The sequence below is a fragment of the Acipenser ruthenus genome, chromosome 20, assembly GCF_902713425.1.
Source record: "Acipenser ruthenus chromosome 20, fAciRut3.2 maternal haplotype, whole genome shotgun sequence".
In the NCBI taxonomy this organism is placed as follows: Eukaryota; Metazoa; Chordata; class Actinopteri; order Acipenseriformes; family Acipenseridae; genus Acipenser; species Acipenser ruthenus.
This window is the reverse complement of record NC_081208.1, coordinates 22,884,513-22,902,948: the sequence shown is the minus strand read 5'-3', so window position 1 is coordinate 22,902,948 and position 18,436 is coordinate 22,884,513. Positions and strand designations below refer to the sequence as shown.

Here is an 18,436-nt window from a genome sequence, read left to right as displayed (position 1 = left end):
TAACGTAACATTATTCAGCAGATTTCATTTGACTTTATGAAGCATAATCAGTTAATTCTATAGAGTGATGCAAAACCCTTGGCCATAGCTGTTAATACAGCTATACCAGGTATTGTTATAATTAAATGTATTATTAATGAATAATAATTATTTGCAGCAATGGTGTGTTCATCTTTCTGAACACAATGAATAGATGACAAACATGCTTTGGTCTACTATGAAAATCCATTATTAAATAATCAACTGGTAACCATTTAAAATGTAAAAGCTCTGGGGCTCCCGAGTGGCGCATCCAGTAAAAGCACTCGCTAGAGTGCAGGATGCACTCTATAGCCTGGACGTCGCCGGTTCGAGTCCAGGCTATTCCACAGCTGACCGTGGACGGGAGCTCCGAGGGGGGCGGCGCTCAATTGGCCGAGTGTCGTCCGGGGGGAGGGAGGGTTAGGTCGGCCAGGGTGTCCTCGGCTCACCACGCACCAGTGACCCCTGTAGTCTGGCCGGGCGCCTGCAGGCTTGCCTGTAAGCTGCCCAGAGCTGCGTTGTCCTCCGACGCTGTAGTTCTGAGGCGGCTGCATGGTGAGTCTGCAGAGTGTAAAGAAGCGGGCAGCTGATGGCACACGCTTCGGAGGACAGCGTGTGTTCATCTTCACCCCTCCCGAGTCAGCGCAGGGGTGGTAGCGGTGAGCTGAGCCTAAAAATAATTGGGCATTTCAAATTGGGGAGAAAATAATAAAAACTGATTGGCAACGACTAAATTAAAAAAAAAAGTAAAAGCTCAATATTAAATCACTATATTTAAATCACAACATGCTTTTTAATGCACAAGCATAGCCACAGTAAAATAAATGTCTTCATAAGGCACCAAACAGGGAACCAGAATTCAACTTGCATCTTAAAATTAAAGAGCTGACAGTTTAACCAGATTATCTCAGACCTTTTGCTTCTGTTCCATATTCACAGCTACTTCTCATACTGTTACAGGTAATCTTTTTATTTTTATTTTACACAGAATTGCATTTCCAGGTTTTAAATTGATGCATCTGTTTTCCCATCCATATTATGTGTGGGGTATAAACAAACTGGACTGACAACAGAGTGCACAGAAAGGTACACTGCAGTATGAAAGAACCAACAGTACAAAACAGTCACAAAAGAAATATATTTAACTGTAGACGTGAGCCTCAATGTGGGACACTGCAACAGATGTGTCACACTCCACTGAAATCAATATTTGCTGCATGATGGGGCGCTCCTTGGTTTCCAAGAACTTAACCAAGAGCAGCAATGCAACCAAGAAACCCGATTTCCTTCCCCTCCACAATGCGTCTGTGGCATAAAAGACTAAAAATCAAAACACAGTAAATGTCAACATTGTTTTTAAATATAAAACACAGAACCAACTATGTGAAGTTTAGACATAGAGTAAATATAATTCATGACAAATTAATTTTGGTTTGAAACTTTTGAATCCTTTTCCTCTTATTCAATTCATTCAACATCAGACTTGGTGGCCCAAATAACTGACGTGCATGCTGTGGCCACAATGTAGACAGCAGCTGAGCCCTGTACTCAAACTAGATGTAGCTTCCCCCACAATCTGTGGAAAGGTGAGCTCACACTGTAAGCAGGTTTTTCTACCCATTATGATGAAACAAAATTTTTTTTTTTGTTTATAATGTTGGTTTTCTTTTTCTGTGTTATGGAAGTCTTTTGTATTGTATTGTGACAATTTTTTTTCTCAAAAGGTAAGAGGATAACGAAGCCAGCTACTCATCAAAGCAACAGCAATAAACACAAACTTGCATACTGTACAGTACATTACTGTTTATAGGCAGTGTCGAGGTTTATATACTGCATCACTGTGTCCCAATGCTAACTTGAAAGTATATTTTAAGTGAAGTGTATCCATGTTTAATTAACTGTGTGGCACTTTGAATGATGTGGACAACAGCCCACTAACCACCGATTATAACTTGTCAGAACCATTTTCGCAAAGGTTTTCTGAGACTAAACACATAGGAAAAAAAAAATGATACGCCTTACAAGAATATTAGATTGAGAAAGGGGTTGTGGGTTCATGAGACACAACAGCAATGACATTCTGTTAGGAATGATTAAGAAATACAGTAGGCGTTCGATACTCACTACATCTGCATATTGTTAAGGATGCTGATGTGCCTTCCCAGTACTTCTGTACTATCTATAAGCACTTAATTTAAAATGCAATCACAGTCAAAGATGCTGCTTTCCATATCTTTGCTGTACATGGCACAAGGTCACTGACCCCAGTGATGAGGAGAGGAGGGTGACCTCTTCACTCACTGGGCTGAAAAGGCAGGATGGAGGGGTGTCTCTATTAGCAATAACTCATAGCTTGCTGCTAAACAGGAGTGGACACTAGCAGGGGAGTCTGCTGTTACTCCAGTAGCAGATACTGTAGAGAGATACCAGAGATGCCAAGGAGAGAACTGGGAAAGTATAACAGGAGAGAATCTTTGTTTTGCATTGTTAGGTGATGTTGTTTAAGCAATTGTGTACATAATTACTTATTTAAAGAGATGGATTGTAACCAAAATATAATTTTTATATATTTTAAATTAAGTCTGATCTCAGTAACAAACAGTTACTGTGTTAATATTGTGTCCATTATAACACTGAAACATGCTTTCATTTATATGTATAACATTTAGGTGGAGCTGTGATGTTTGCTCAAAGTACTGATAATGCCTATAATAATGTTTAACGGCACTTTTAAAGTCAATGCTGTGGTAAAATCTTGAGAAGAAAAAAAAGCTCTTAATAGGAAAATATGGCAACCCAAACGATGAAATGGGAACAAGATTTCCTAGTCAAACAAAAACATTGTAGGAGTAGAAAGACAAAACACAGTGCAGTTTACAGTGTTGAAACATGCAACACCCTCGTGGATAAAAGGACACTTGGCACTCATGTATCTAATTACATTAAAAAATAAACAAAGTGCAGTAAGAAACTATATGAAATCACATTAAGACCGTATTTGAGTTACTACATGGAAATGAAAACAAAATCCAATAATCTGGACCGAAACTGGACAGCCAACAGCAGAATCCTCACTACATAAAAACTGAACCACTTCTGATATGTGGCATTGAAATACATCATCCATCACTTGATGTAAAGTGGATAAGTTAAATAAGACACAATTGCGGCAAACTTGGCCCACACTTTTTTGTTCACGTTTATTCGACTAGTTCCTACCGCTAAAAAAGAGGCCACGTTTGCCTCCAATTGTGTTTTGTTTAACTTGGCCACTTTTGCATTACATTTTTTTTTTATGGCTGACCATTTGTTTGTATTTAACTTGGCTCCTATTGTAGATATCACATCTTTATATGGTTGGTCCCTTTGTTCTAATTTGGTCATTGTTACATGTATGAAATCTTTTTGAAAAAGGTGAGATATTAACAGAGTAAGACTCCGCTTCATTGGATTTATGAAAACATATACGCTCCCCACTGAGGGATTTTAATATCAATATGCTATATCTAAATGTTACTGCAAATTAAAAACAAAAACACCATTCTAAATGTCCACTGATGTGCAGTAGTTTTGACCCCTTCCCCATGCCAAACCCCTTTGTGCCAAGCTTGGCCTGCAAGTCCTGGGTCAGGCGTCACTGGCCAAAACAAACGTTTGCATTCAGCAGAAGCTTAAAGCTATTAACAGTTTGTTCCTGCTAATGGTAAGAACCTTAAAATAACACATGCATTACAATGAATGTGCTACTGGGTTTTATAAAGGACTACACAGTTTTCTGTACTCAGATAACACAATACACCGACAGTTTGTCATAACTTTCATTCAGCTCTCCTGCTATATCCCAGATACAACATAACTAACCTAATGCTTTATTAGAGTGCAAAAAGTAGTAGTCACTTCAACTCAAACGTCACTTAAAGACTGTTTAGGAGTGTTTGTAAACATTCATTAAGGTTATAGACATTTCTGAAACGGGAGACTAGACTCCAAATGCTTTTAAGAAACAGGTGAATAATGAACACTTAACCTTTTTTAAATTCATCAAAACTGACTTTTTAAAAAAAAAAAAATCTTTAAAATAAAGTGTGAGTTCTCATTTTTGTAAATTAGGCAGTCATTTCCATTTCTTAACCAGCTCTCTAATGATTCTCCATTACCAGATTGATCATATTCAGCTCGAGGCACAGAATAACCTTTTCATCAAGATTTCCCCTAAGGAATGTACAGTGACAGCTTAATTAATTGCCTGTAGAGCTGGAAAACTTACATTTCCCCAAGTGGCACCCATGACAGCATGCCCAGAAAAGTGAATTCAATCCCAGAGCAGTACTAAATCTAAAAGTCAAAACATTATTTTATTTATCAAGGAAGATTCTTTGGGAATTGCTGATAAGCCCTTTCAAATTACATCTGGTTTGAAACCACAGCACTACATTACATTCGGTCTGATTAAAGATTCAAACTTAAAATGCTCAGTAATAAATTAAGCCAAAAGTTTCGACTGATGAAGAAGTTATATTTTTACTTCAAGTTTAACATCCCCCCCCCCCCCCGCCCCCTCGCCCCCTGCCCCCAAATTAGGCAAAGTTTAAGAAATAAATAATTTGTTGTTTCAAATAGCAATATACATAGTCTACCTCCATGATGTATATATATATATATATATATATATATATATATATATATATATATATATATATATATATATATAGCTTGAACACTTCTAAAAAAATCACCACAGTAGATTTTTGTACTATAATTCTGCTTGCTACACAATTCATATAAAATGGTTTTCTCTGGTCAGCTGTGTTGTTTTATATGCTTACCATACATTTCTGGGCTGTATAAAGCCTTATTTAACATTGCCATTTAACAAACACTGCCATTTAGTTTACTACAGGGAGTTTAAAAAAAAAAAAAAATACATGAATAATGTGGCACTTAGGTCTGTTTATCTGATAGTCTGGGAGATGCTGTTACAATAACTCAACAAAAAAATAAATCTTTTAAATGATTCATACATATTTTCTATTTTATTGAGAAGTTACAACCAAAATGCTTTTTTCATAATGTCGGAAATATAACACACGTTTTAAAAAAAACAAAAAACCGAATTGACAAAATCAAATACCTTTATTTTAAAAAAATAAAATAAAAAAAACAAGCTTGCATTTTGGAGATGACATTCAAAACCAAAGAATGTTTCATGTGTTGTAAAACAATCACAAAAAATTCCCTCTGTGCTCAATTAAGCATCTGGAATGTCCTTGATACAGTGTTAGTAACTGTCTTCAGTGACTGCAGACAGCAACAAAGTCTGACCTCTGACATCAAGATTAGAAGAACAAGTAAAAGTTCAAGGAAAACGATCAAATCAAGGCTGAATCACAGAAGAAAAAAAAAAAAAAAAAACATAACTGAGGCTTTTTTTAAAGGGGAAATTACATTAAAATACTTCCCAACTTCATTATCTTCCTATCTTAATGGCACTCTTAAATGAAACTCGAGTTACAAAAGCATGTTAACGCAAAAAACTTGTGTTAACCTTCTATAAGCCCTTCAGATTTAAAATACACACACACTAACTTGCCTCTGTTAATGTGATTGAAAGTCACTATTACAGTATATACAAAGTCATTCTAAAGCACTATAAGTGATATTTCAGAATTGTACCAATCTTTCAGGAAAGGTATCCAGTAATAAAATCAATAAAGGGGCAATAACAAAGAGTTAAACATAACATTTTCCTAATAAGGAGCTAGAAGAAAGATGTTAGACGTTGAACTGCTAACACAGGCAATATATCAGCTATCAAATTCCAGCCAGTTCTCAGGACAGAGACACAGGTATGCTGAGCTGAAGTGCACAGATACTTTCCCACATGCTTGGCTATGCATCACAATCCTTTAATAATGGCTCTTTGCACAGAACAGTAAAACTAACATTCCATTTCATTCCAAAAAGCAGGAATGTCATATAGCTAGATCTCTGTCTTTCCTTTTATGCCGAGCGTGGGGACGCGTTTCTAAGAAAAACACTCTCAGGTGGGGCTTACCGTGTATCACTTCAAGTATATTCTAAACATTTAAATGTCAATGCTTAGTCATAGAGGAAGGCATGATTCTTATCTTGCGTCTTCGACTTTCCAGCATTAGGGCTTGGACCACAGCCATTTCCTGTTCGAAAAAAAAGAAGGAATTGGAAACAGAGACGACGCAGACTTGGCTAATTGGGAATTTTATGATGCTGACTCCCTTTTCCCCCAGTCAAAACCTTAAAAAAGTGTTCCAGGTACAAATTAAAAGATGACACATTCGGTTAGAAGAACGCAATATTGTATCACGTTATACTGAGAATGTTATGTTCAGTATGACAGTATCAGGTTTTAGCTTCTCTTCTTGATAAAAACAGATACAGAGCTAACCCATTCGTAGTTACACACTCAAAAACAAGCGGTCAAAAAAGCATGTTTAGCTCTATAATGAAGAATATGCAATAAAAACTGACTACACTGTGATCAATCAGAGCAGTAAATCATTAGGATTGCAGTACAAAAGGGTTAGTTTATTGTATATGTTCCATATTACAGAACTTATTTGGGGGGCATTCATGTTTGTTTTCAATACAAGCTAACTTGACCCTGTTTCCAAAGCAACCATTTCCTTAACAGCCCCCCACCCCACCCCACCCCCCAAAACACACACACTTAAGTAACTCATATTTATGTATTTATTAATTCCCTTCGTTATGCCACACACAGGGAACAGGGTGTGATAACCAGCGGTATATTATCTGTAGAATTTGACTTGTTTTCAGCCCAGCCCCACAATCACAAAGCCCCTGCTCAAGCTGTGTGGTATTCTAATGCACACAAATAGTAACATTTGAAACTGCAATCAAGATCAATGCCATACGTTAATTATAATTACGTATGCGTATATGTGTTTCTGTGCATTACTGAAATTAGTCTTCATCTTCCTCATGGGCGCTCAGGTTACATACTGAAGAGGCCAGAGGAGTCAGGATTATTTCAGCAGCAAATCACCTAACCACCCATATTTATGTATTTAAAAATCAGGGATTTTTTCCTAACCACCCATGCTCAGTGTGGCACAGTTCCTCTTGCTAAGCTTGGATCAAGCGCATTGCTTCCACGTTTTGCAATGCTTGACCTGATTTCCTCCAATGCTGGGAGTGCTCTTTGGGTTGCTCATGTGACCTCACTCTTGGTAGACAGTATGCCGCAGTGAGATAAGATAATAAGAGTTATTATCTCATTTATTATTTCAACAATGCAGATTTTTTTTTTTTTTTTTAACATAAACAGCTATGAGGCAGACACAGACAAATGTGTTACTGAAAGTGAATATTAAAATATGAAGTCACTTTTTTCAGGGAAAAGGAGTTGGCCCGTTGGAATAAAAACAGCAAAGAAGAATCACAATTGAGCTAATTAAATGCAATCAAAAAGTACCACAGTATGGTGCCTCCTTGATCTGCAAGGTCATGTGTAATTTCCTCATTTGAAATGTAATCAGAACGTGCAGTCAAATGATACAGCATTACTGTTTGATTCAGCGAAGGTTCTGCTAATTACTAAACCTATTTATTTTTCAGTTTTTTAAATAAATATTAATATACAGGGCTGGAATAAAGTTGCTTGGGGTATATCCACACATGCTTATCTAACCAAAGTAGGGTGCTGTAATTTGGGTGCAAAACAAGCCACGGGGAACATAATGACAATAAAAATGATTGCCAGTAGGGGTGCTGTTAAAATCTATATGCTCTTATCACATGGTTAATTGACTATGAAAAATGAAATTTAAACAGAAAGAAGAAAGGCAGTCACATGTTCTGTAACACTGATTGATCGAGGCCTCAGTTCTGGTTCAGGTATTTGTGTGTTTCTTGCTCCTCCATCCACCTCACTCACAATAATAATGGAGCAGCCAGACATGGTGCCAAAATACACAAAATCAAACTGTTGGATTGTGCCGTGATCCCGACAACCTGCTACGTCTTCTAACCTGCACCGACTTTGGAGTTAGAAAACATAATTAATTTACACAATCACAGTTATGAACATGGCATCTACAGTAGGGTAAGTAGCCTTTTTTACATGTAACATGCACACAATTTAAACAAACCCTGTAAAACAAATGTACTGAGATGGTCAAGTGAGGATCACTGGTGGTTGAGTTGGCATGCAATGACTCATTTGTAGAATTAACTAAAACAAATGTAACATATCCGGTAGACATGGCACTAGTCTTGGATCACCTTACCTTATGCATACAGTACTTCACATGACAAATCTTGTACAGAGTTAAAATGTCTGAGGCTTAATTGCTTACATTAAACTGAAGACTTTCTCAGAAATTGTCTTTTTTTAGACTCCTGAAAACTTTCTCTGGGGCTATTCCCAGGCGTATTCCCAGGAGCTTTGTGCTACAGACCCTTGGAGTCATAAACTCAGTCAGAGTGGCTGCTAGGATGAAATTGCTATTAGCCCATTGAATGGTGTAGCCACGGGCAACTGTTCTGGGAATTTTAGCTACTGGGAGTATACACCACTGCTTTGAGAAACGCTACTAGCCATACCAGAAATAAAACCATTACTTAATTTATTCCCAGAGGATGTCTTATAAAACTCGTTTCAGATATTAATTTATCAATGTATTATAACTGTCGCGCATATCATTTATGATCTCAACCAATTTGCTTTGATAATACTGTTTATTTTCCCAACTCAAGTGTTCTGCCACTATTGCTGTAAGTTCATTTTTGAGAGCGAGTCACACAGCTGTTTTCACAAACCAGGAATGAACATAGTAACTCCAGCTTTACATTTTTAATCACAGCTTCATAATAAAATGGATTTTGTCAGAATATGCCAAATCCACTAACGCTAGCCTCAGCGGAACATACTACAGCTGTGCGCTTACAATCCTTTTTTTTCCCATTGACACACACACACACAGAATAGGTCCGACAGATTTTAAACTGAAATCTGTCAACGTTCTCTTCAGCAGAATTGCCTTAACTTGGGCAGAGCTGGTTTAGATTAGCAATGTCCTGTCAAATTTGACAGCAGAGACGTGAGCCGCAGTGCCTGCCTATGCAGCGGTGAGACAGAGCTAACGAGCAAGAATGCTGGGAATGTTTTTTTTCTGACCCTGCCAGCGCAGGATCTGTTCGGATTGTGTCTACAGTGACAGCCCTAACACTTAACAGAACTGCTGTCCCCGAGCAAGAATGGCATCGCCCACCCTGAGTGAGAGAAGGTAAAGTTTATTTTTGTAGTTCTTGCCCTCCTGTGTATTGGCTGAAGCAGACCACCGAGGGCGGCCTATTCTTTTTCTTCTTTTTTTTTCTGCGCCATAATGCACAATTCACGCTACCTAATCAAAATAATTGCCTGAGGTCATCCATCTAAATAAAAGGAGTTCCTTAAACCTGAGTGCATGTAAAAAGGATTTTACTAATGGGCTATGCTGTCACGTTCCTTCACGTTCTTCTTTTTGCAAATACTGTTGACTTTTTCTTTTTGTCACCATTGATGACATACTGTACCCCAATCCACAAAAAAAAGGTAACTCTTACAAATGTATGAATATAAAAGCAGAACGAGACTATATATACACACCTGTATTTGTGGTATAAATTTAAACACATGTATAATATACCTAGACCCTTTAATACATGAACATTTCAACTACAACTGAAAGGATAAAAATAAGAGCCAAGGGCAAGATACTTGCAGGTTAGAGTTTTATTTTATAATATCTGCAAATGTGTGTATCCACTCAATATTTGTACTGGAAAAACATATAGCACTTTGTATTCAAAAGTCATTAAAAACATGTACAGTATAACATGTTAGCACAACAAACAGTAATTGAGAGTAAGAGGAAATGGGAGGATGACTTGCTAATGTCCATTACTGATGAAGTTCTGGGACTGCATGGACCAAATACGGGGCAAATACATTATCAATTTGCAACAGAATCAAGGAAACAAAACAAATTCAAAAGAGATTTTATATAACAACTGAAATCCATAGTAGCATGGAAAAAAATAGTGGCATTCTGTTACACATATTCTAATGGGAGGGACACACACCTGGGATTGTACATTTATACAGGCATTCTGGATCTCTATGAAGGCAGAAAGTATAACTGGGTATAATTTACAAATTGACCCAAAATTATTATTCTTAAAATTAAAAGACCTTCTTGAAAGTGATAAATACATTTAATAATAATAATACTAATAATAATAATAATAATAATAATAATAATAATAATAATAATAATAATAATAATAATAATACTTTTTTTAAGTTGTTTTGACAATACAGATATCTTGATAAAGGTCTGGTGATTTAACAATGGTGTGCAATAATACAATGGTATGCATTTTTTTTTTATTAATAAGTAAACGATCAGATGTATTTTCTTATATATGTAAATGTTTTTTTTTTTTTTTCAGGAACAAAAAAAGGATGTAGTAATTGGGTTAGGGTCAGTTGAAACACGAGAATTAAGTTGAAAGGTGAACTAGAATTATCTGAACTTGCTTAGTCAATTACATGAATCGGATGCACAGTACTGAATCTGCTATCAGTGCCAAAGAATATGAACAGAAATGCTTCGGTCTACTCTGATTAATTTCATTTTATGTGATTGGGATGCTACTGAAATCTAATTCTTAAGTATGTCAGTAACACTAAAATGAAACAATAAGGAAAAGGCTTGCCAGTGTCTTTGTGTAATCAAAGATTTCTTGCTGAAACTTATTTTATAACTCACCTTGCAATTTTAACCTTATTGTGACTTAAAGTACACACAAAAACATATGATAACTGAAATGAGGTATTGCACTGTAAAGAATGGAAAAAACCTGTTCATTATCTTCATCACAGTTTTAGTTTGTTTTCTTATTTTTAAAAGATGCTACAAGAGCAGTGTCATAAATTAAGTTTAATTCTAGGGTCAGTGTTTATTTTTTTCGTGTGTTTAGATATCTTTTGATTGAGTGTTTATGGAGACGCAACCAACAGTGAACCTTTGGAAGGTTATTTTTATTTGTCTAGAATTATATTATACTATAACCGTCCTTACCATTACATACTGGGCATTATATTTTGGCCATCTAGGAGCTGGTCAGTTCAATTTGCTCTTAAATGTTTTAGCAAATAAAATACATTAAGCAGCCAAATATTTTCGACATAAACACTGCACTATTTACCTTCCTGTCTGGTTCAAGCCGCTAATGTAAATAGCAAAGACTTTATGTAACAACACTCTTTAATCGAACGAAAACAGTTTGGCCTTATGAAATTAGACAGTAGGCCTGAAAAGACAGCAAACTGAAACACATTACAATATTGCATTATTTGTATATAGTTGTGAATGTGAATTTTAAAACAAAATGCAATAATATTATTATTACATTAGAAGAGGTTAGTAAAGGTCTTTATATTAAGTATATTTTGGACATGTTCATTTGTATCATATTGCTGCATAAACAATGAAAGTAACAGATAATGAAATAAAATAAGGATTTTCAAGATCATTTCTAGAAGAGTATTAAAACAAGACTAGGGCCTGGACCAAATCAAAACTTTGACCCACCCGCTAAATCGCAAATTACAAACCTAGTATTAATGGCGGGTTCACTCTGGGGTAGAAGGAATAACCTTCTGACAAACAAAAAAAGACGCCATCGGTACCAGTTTTGTAATTTGCGAGTGGGTCAAAGTTTTGATTTGGTCCAGGCCTAGGTCAGATGGTAAGAACCTGGGAATGTATTCTTGTATTTTGTATAAACACTAAACAATGAACTCTCCAGGATTAATGTGAAAATATTAAGAAGACAACAATTGACACATTATAAATCTGCCTGGTCACAATGATTCACAATACTAGGAATAGCTTTGGTTTATTTTGCACTGCCACAAATACTCTGTGCAGTTTGGCAGTCTGGTTCTGGGAAAGCCATACTGTATGGCTACTGCATTTGTGTGTGTGTGTATATATATATATATATATATATATATATATATATATATATATATATATATATATATATATATATAGTATTTCGTAAATTCGATTTATACATATACAAAACCCTCAAAATACAGGAGTGACAAAAGACAATTCTAGCCTATAATTCAAGATTGAGGATAATGTTTTGTCAACTTCCTGAAATTACTTTGGTTAACAATAACCTGGTGCTATAATGCATGCCTAATTATAATGCAAGAGGATCCCTCAATTAAAACATGAGCATTTTATGAGTGTTTAACTTTGGCAATAAAATTATAAAATCATATGCTGAATAGGTTAGCGCAACTTTATATCAGAACTGACAACTTTAATTTGCTTCATCTGCATTTGATTATCACATTTAGTTTTTTCTTTGTGGTAACAGGTAAGAGTCTGACCATTTTGCTTATACACTTCCATGCTGGATCTCAACCCATGTACCCGCATTCACTCCCTGCTAAAACTGATCCCAAAAGGGGGACACGGTATACAAAACAACTACCAGCATTTGCCTACTAAATGTATGCTTCCAGTTTCCAACACTGATATGCTTTGAATAATTTGACTTTGATAAGTACTGTAACACAAAATGTTCGGTTCTATTATAATTACAAATACAAATTCAGATGTTACTATTTATTATATATTACTTTGAATTTAATGTTTTTATTGTTTTGCCAAAGATGTATTAAAATAGTATTGTTATAAACTGATGTGCGGTACATAGATATCGTTATATCCCAGGAACTATAGTAAAATGCTCTTTGTGAGGAGAATGATTAAAAAAAATAAATAAATAAATAAACTACTCGCTGTGAATGAGAGAAATTAAAGGGTTTTTTCTTTCTACCCAAAAACAATAATGACATTTTTAAAAACAAATCTATAATATACAAAAATATTCCTAATTGCTATAGCACATGAGAATGAGGGCATACCACTACTGGTAAGGTATTAACTTAATATATTCTATACTAGATCCAATAGGTTTTATAGTTACAAATACTTTTCATCATAAGTGTACAACGGAACAAACATTAGGGCAAATGTTGCTCACTGTCAAATCGGTTACATACGCCTGTACCACAAGCAATACATATATTATCAATACAAAACTCCTTCATCTGTGAAAAAAGTGTTGTCAAATGATGGTATTTTTTTGCAATACAGAAAATGGAACGTATAAGAAACGATGACATTCAAAGTGAGAAATATGCTAAGCTAGAAAATCAATTTTAGAAAGGTTAAGAATCCACACAAAATGGTAAATACATTGATAGGCCTCTATTTTTAGGCATTAAATCAATATTTTCATAAAAGAAAAACTAAATTACAGGTAAATCAATGAATTTGAACAATTAACAATATCTGTTTATTATAAAAACCTAATGTCTGACAAAGCAGTCAAAATGCTTTTAAATACAGTAGTTATGTATATATATATATATATATATATATATATATATATATATATATATATATATATATATAATAAAATGAAAACATTTTGCTTCATAAAGGTCGAATGAAACCTGCTGAATAATGTTACGTTAACATATTGAATTACATAGTGCTTTGTAGTTGTCCATTTACTTAACGGAAAAGGGACACATTTTAAAATCTGACATTTTGAAATCTAATGTGAAATACTGTACTACTATTATGACTTCCGGCACACTTTACGATATTTTGTAGTTTCTTTGATTACATGATGTTAAATACAAGATCTAAATTATGTTCATACAGTTTTTCTTTGTTTGTTTGTTTTTTGTCTCAATCCTAAAATTCCAGATGATGCAAAACGTTTGGCCATAGCTGTATATATATATATATATATATATGTCAACTTAAGCTGGTAAGAAGTATAACTGATTATTCTTGACAGCTGACCACCTCTTGGGGAAAGCTACAATTAACTTCTAGGGGAACTTGCTACAGTATGTGTTACTGTATGTACCTAATTCTTCTATAAAAAAAAAAAAAGGATACAGGTAATTTGGACAGTTATCACACCCTTCTTGAAATGAATAATCCAACCATTGGGTAATATTGAGTAGTAATAGTTAGAATGTGTGTGTTGTTATTGTTTAAGAAAGATATTTGCCTTGTTCACTGTATGCTTGTTTAACACATAATAGAAAATACTAACTCTTTAGAAGTCACTGCCAGTTCCCCTTGGACCTCGTTAAAAGTCTATTGCTGATTTTTATTGATGTGAAATAAGAAAATAAACAAATATACCAAACCAAGCATTGTGTAACCTTAACTAAAAACAATCTGTCTTTATAGCATTTCCAATTGACGTAATGTGTTGCAGTACAAATTCTGTTTGGTAATACAGTACTACATTATAACTGCCCTTGAAATTCATAACCCAAACATTCCCTTCACCACCTGTAACCTTTGATAACTACTGCTGGGGGAAGTTGTCATCACCACACTACATTACATCTGCTTCTTAATTCACTTTTAAATGCCTTGGTAAACATATTGCTAGACATCAATGAGATCATAAAGCCTTTTGCATGCAGGTTCATTTGCACCAGCAGTGTTTTGAAAAACCAAAATAAACAAAAAAAAATAGTTAAATAAAAAAATGAATTATGCCATGTTATTTAATGATACTGTTAAAGCAAAAATCTTAAAGCACGATAAAGAACAGGCATGGTAAAGCAGGTTTAAAAAATGGTCTTAATTTGATTTTTGATTTTTTAAAAAGGTCCAAAATCAAAATTAAATTACACTAATTCTTAAGTGATTACATTTTTGTTTAGTCCGTGTTAGACAGTTTTCCACATTACTAGCTACATTAACAAATCAATTACCTTTACCACACTAAAACTACACAAACATTCAGCAGGCTAAATCTCCACTTGTTCTGCCTTCCACAAAGAAAAACTAAACAGATGCAAGTGATTTTCAGGAGCTTCTTGTGATGCACAGTAATGCAATAATCATAAGTGTAATAATGACGACAACAACTTTAAGTTGTTGATTGTTATTGTCCTTAAACCCGTCTCAGTAAACCACAAGAACAGATTTTAGTTCTTAGAATTTTAGTTGAGTTAGTAATGAAGCAAATATTTAAAATTGCCTGAACACCAAGTTTAGGAGACACCACAAAAGAGGGTGTTGTGAGGACCACAGATAGCCTACTATATATCTGCTATAATCTCAGCAGCATTAGATTCTAAATCCTTCATTGCTTTATACTTTCATATTTATTTGTTAGGTTATTTATTACATGTCTCAACAAGCTGTTTCATGAAGTGCACTGTGCATGAATGTGCTGGACATCTGAGAGGTTGGACGTGAAGAAATCCCAAACCCTTAACACCAGGCTAATTAAGGCTTTCAATTAGTGTCAAAAGCAGCCCTTTAAACAAGCCATTGGCTGTTTCTGGCTACCTGAGTGCCTTCCTGTCTAGACTGGGGAGATAGGGTTAATGAAAATTAAGCCAAATTATTAAACTATCTGCTGCATCAATTCTCAGTTCTAATGCAATCCCCTAAAATAGCTGGTGGTCAACAGTTCAGGGTATTGGCCCATCATGCTTTATAAATATAGATGACTGCACAAAACCATGAAGAAAATGTAGAAGTGTCTAAACTAAACATTCAAGGGAGCACCTGGAAGGTGTTAATCACTGACTTTTGTAAACATTTCAGTTGAACATACGGCAGACTTTCTCTTTACAAGGCTAGCCTGCAGATCTCAGTGAGAAAAAGAAACCATCCGCATGCAACCGGAATCGATAAATCAGAGGGTGAACCCAGAGGCACAGAAATACTGCTCGACAGATGCTGTAGCATCATTAGTTTTCCTTTTTATATGAAAAGTTTAAAACATGTCCTTTTGAAAAATGCCATGCATGTCAGGTCATAAGAAAATATGAATATAGTTTTTATTAAATAAAATAATAAATTAAACTTTATCTACAATATACTGTATGCTGTATAATATCTGCATGACATAGTAAATCATATGACCATAATTAATCTTTTCTTGGACACATTTCTTATCTATTTTTTGTTCTGATTCTTTGTGGTCTCACTGTGGATAACCTTATAGTTTGGTTTCATAATTTCCATTGGGAGATTTGGTATTTAATATTGCAGAAGCATGTTTTATTTTTTGCTAAAACACAAATAAAAACTTAATTTGCGGATATGCTATAAGCAGGTGCACGCAATGCTATTTAAAACAATATTGGCACAGCATATAATAACAGAAGACTCTGTACAATAACATAGTTCTAAATATTAATGGAATCTCTCAACATGAATATACTTGACATTCCTTTTGTATTATTATTGTTATAATTATTGTATTGGAATTCACCCATATGAATTTGGGCCATGTTGAATTATTTGTTTTCGGTTTCTTTTGGTCCTCTACCTCTTTTACAGCTGATATATTTTCGGGGTTATTTCAAGCAAGTGAAAGATGTTAAGATGCAAGACTTACAGAATATGAAAGGGTCTAAGATAACAGGTAATTACCTTAAAAGAGCATTACTATGTTGGCAAGCGCAAAGGATGGCAACGCATAGTCAGTGGTGCCAAAAAGCTTTAACACCCTCCTCTTTTTACAAGACAAAATGCTCTCATTGAAAATGTGGATATGTTTGTATAATTATATACAAATTCAACAAGGTCTCTAGTAAAATTCCATGGTTAGTCCTATTTTTATTATTTAAAACGGTGGCAGTCCACGACTATTTGATTCAACTGAAATTGACACCAAACAATAAATGAAAATAAGTGGGAGTTTTGTATGTTAGCTGTAGCATCTTTAAAATAAGTAATTATTCTAAAAAGTCCAATGTTTAACTCGTTGCTTCTAATTACATGGTAAACAGCATTTAAGAAGTGAAAAAGTTAAACTGTTTCACGTGCCTCAGAAAATTACGTATATACGTTTAGGGAAAAAAATTCATCTTCATTTCCCTTGGACAGTATCTTGAAAAAGGTGTATCTGATTTTTTGAATATTCTGCAGGACATCCTCATTAAAAGCTTCACTGGTGGAATCTTATCATTGGAATTACAAGAAATTGACTGAAATTGCCTCAGATCTTTCAATCACAGACCTCCTCTTCACCAAGATTTAAACAGGTCGCTATCTGCTTACATTATATTCACAGCCAGATGAAAAAGCTAGGTAGCGGTACTGTATGGCAAGCCAAATTATCATTTAGAGATATCTTGAAGTGCATTTCAAGATATCATAAATTGAATTGCAGATCTCAAACTAACTCAATTTCAAGATATCTCAAATTCAATTTGAGGTATCTCAAATTAAATTCCAGATATCTCAAACTGGACAGGAAGTCAATGTGAGATATCTCAAATTGAATTTTGAATTTGAGATATCTCGAAAGGACTTCCTGTCCAGTTTGAGATATCTCGAAATGACTTCCTGTCATGTTTGAGATAAATTGAAATGGGCCAGAAGTCCATTCAAAACATAGAGCATTTTCACAGGAAGTCAATTTGAGATATCTCAAACTAGACAGGAAGTCAATTTGAGATATCTCAAAATGAGTTTGAGATATCTTGAAATCAAGTTAGTTTGAGATATCTGCAATTCAATTTAAGATATCTTGAAATGCATTTCAAGATATCTCTAAATGATAATTTGGCTTTCCATAGTACTGTATTTTAGGCTTTCTGACAAGCTAGATCCCCCTGTGTAAATCTGAATATCTTATTACACAGAGCAACCTCTAGAATGTGTTCACTCTCAACATCAAACTACATGACTGCACTGGGTTTTGCTTTGATTCTGAGTTTTGCAATTTCTAAATTACAGTGAAATCCTTCAAAAATGGAAAACGTCTGTCTTTGATTACGCTACCAGGAAGCTCTAATCTTGGGTTATTGATGCAATCAGTGCATCTGTCATGCTATGTATTATCACCTCTTGGATTACACAGTTAGTGTGTGCAACCCTACGCTAATCCTGTTATAGGCATTGTAAAAAGGTACTGTACATTTTACCCTACATTTTGCACTTAAACACAAAAATAAAATTGTAGATTACAGTTATGTAACAACTGAATGAACTGTGCAAATAATACTTAGGATACTGTGCATATGACACAAACAATTTAAAAGTTATTTTTAAAACAAATTGTAGTTGTGATGGTTACAAAAAATTGCTGTGGCTACTATTAAGAGACCGTACAGAATATCTTGTGAATAAACTCATTCTATCACCATTCTGACATAAGGCCAGTATATATTATGACACAAAAAGTATGAATCGTGAACAGCATCCAATTGTATTCCCTATTTTACACAGCAATTTCAGAGTGAGCACAAGATAGAAGACGTTGTTTAAAAAGCAGATGTTTA

The 18,436-nt window shown here is 34.7% G+C and overlaps 1 long non-coding RNA gene across 1 annotated transcript in view; it reads right to left on the bottom strand.

Annotated features, from left to right (window-relative positions):
• Positions 1-5,499: 5,499 nt before the first annotated feature.
• LOC131698911 (uncharacterized) overlaps positions 5,500-18,436 on the bottom strand; it is a 97,821-nt gene continuing 84,884 nt past the window's right edge. Inside the window, exon 5 of the long non-coding RNA XR_009307917.1 lies at positions 5,500-6,197. This is a non-coding gene — a long non-coding RNA (uncharacterized LOC131698911). The remainder of the gene's footprint in view (positions 6,198-18,436) is intronic.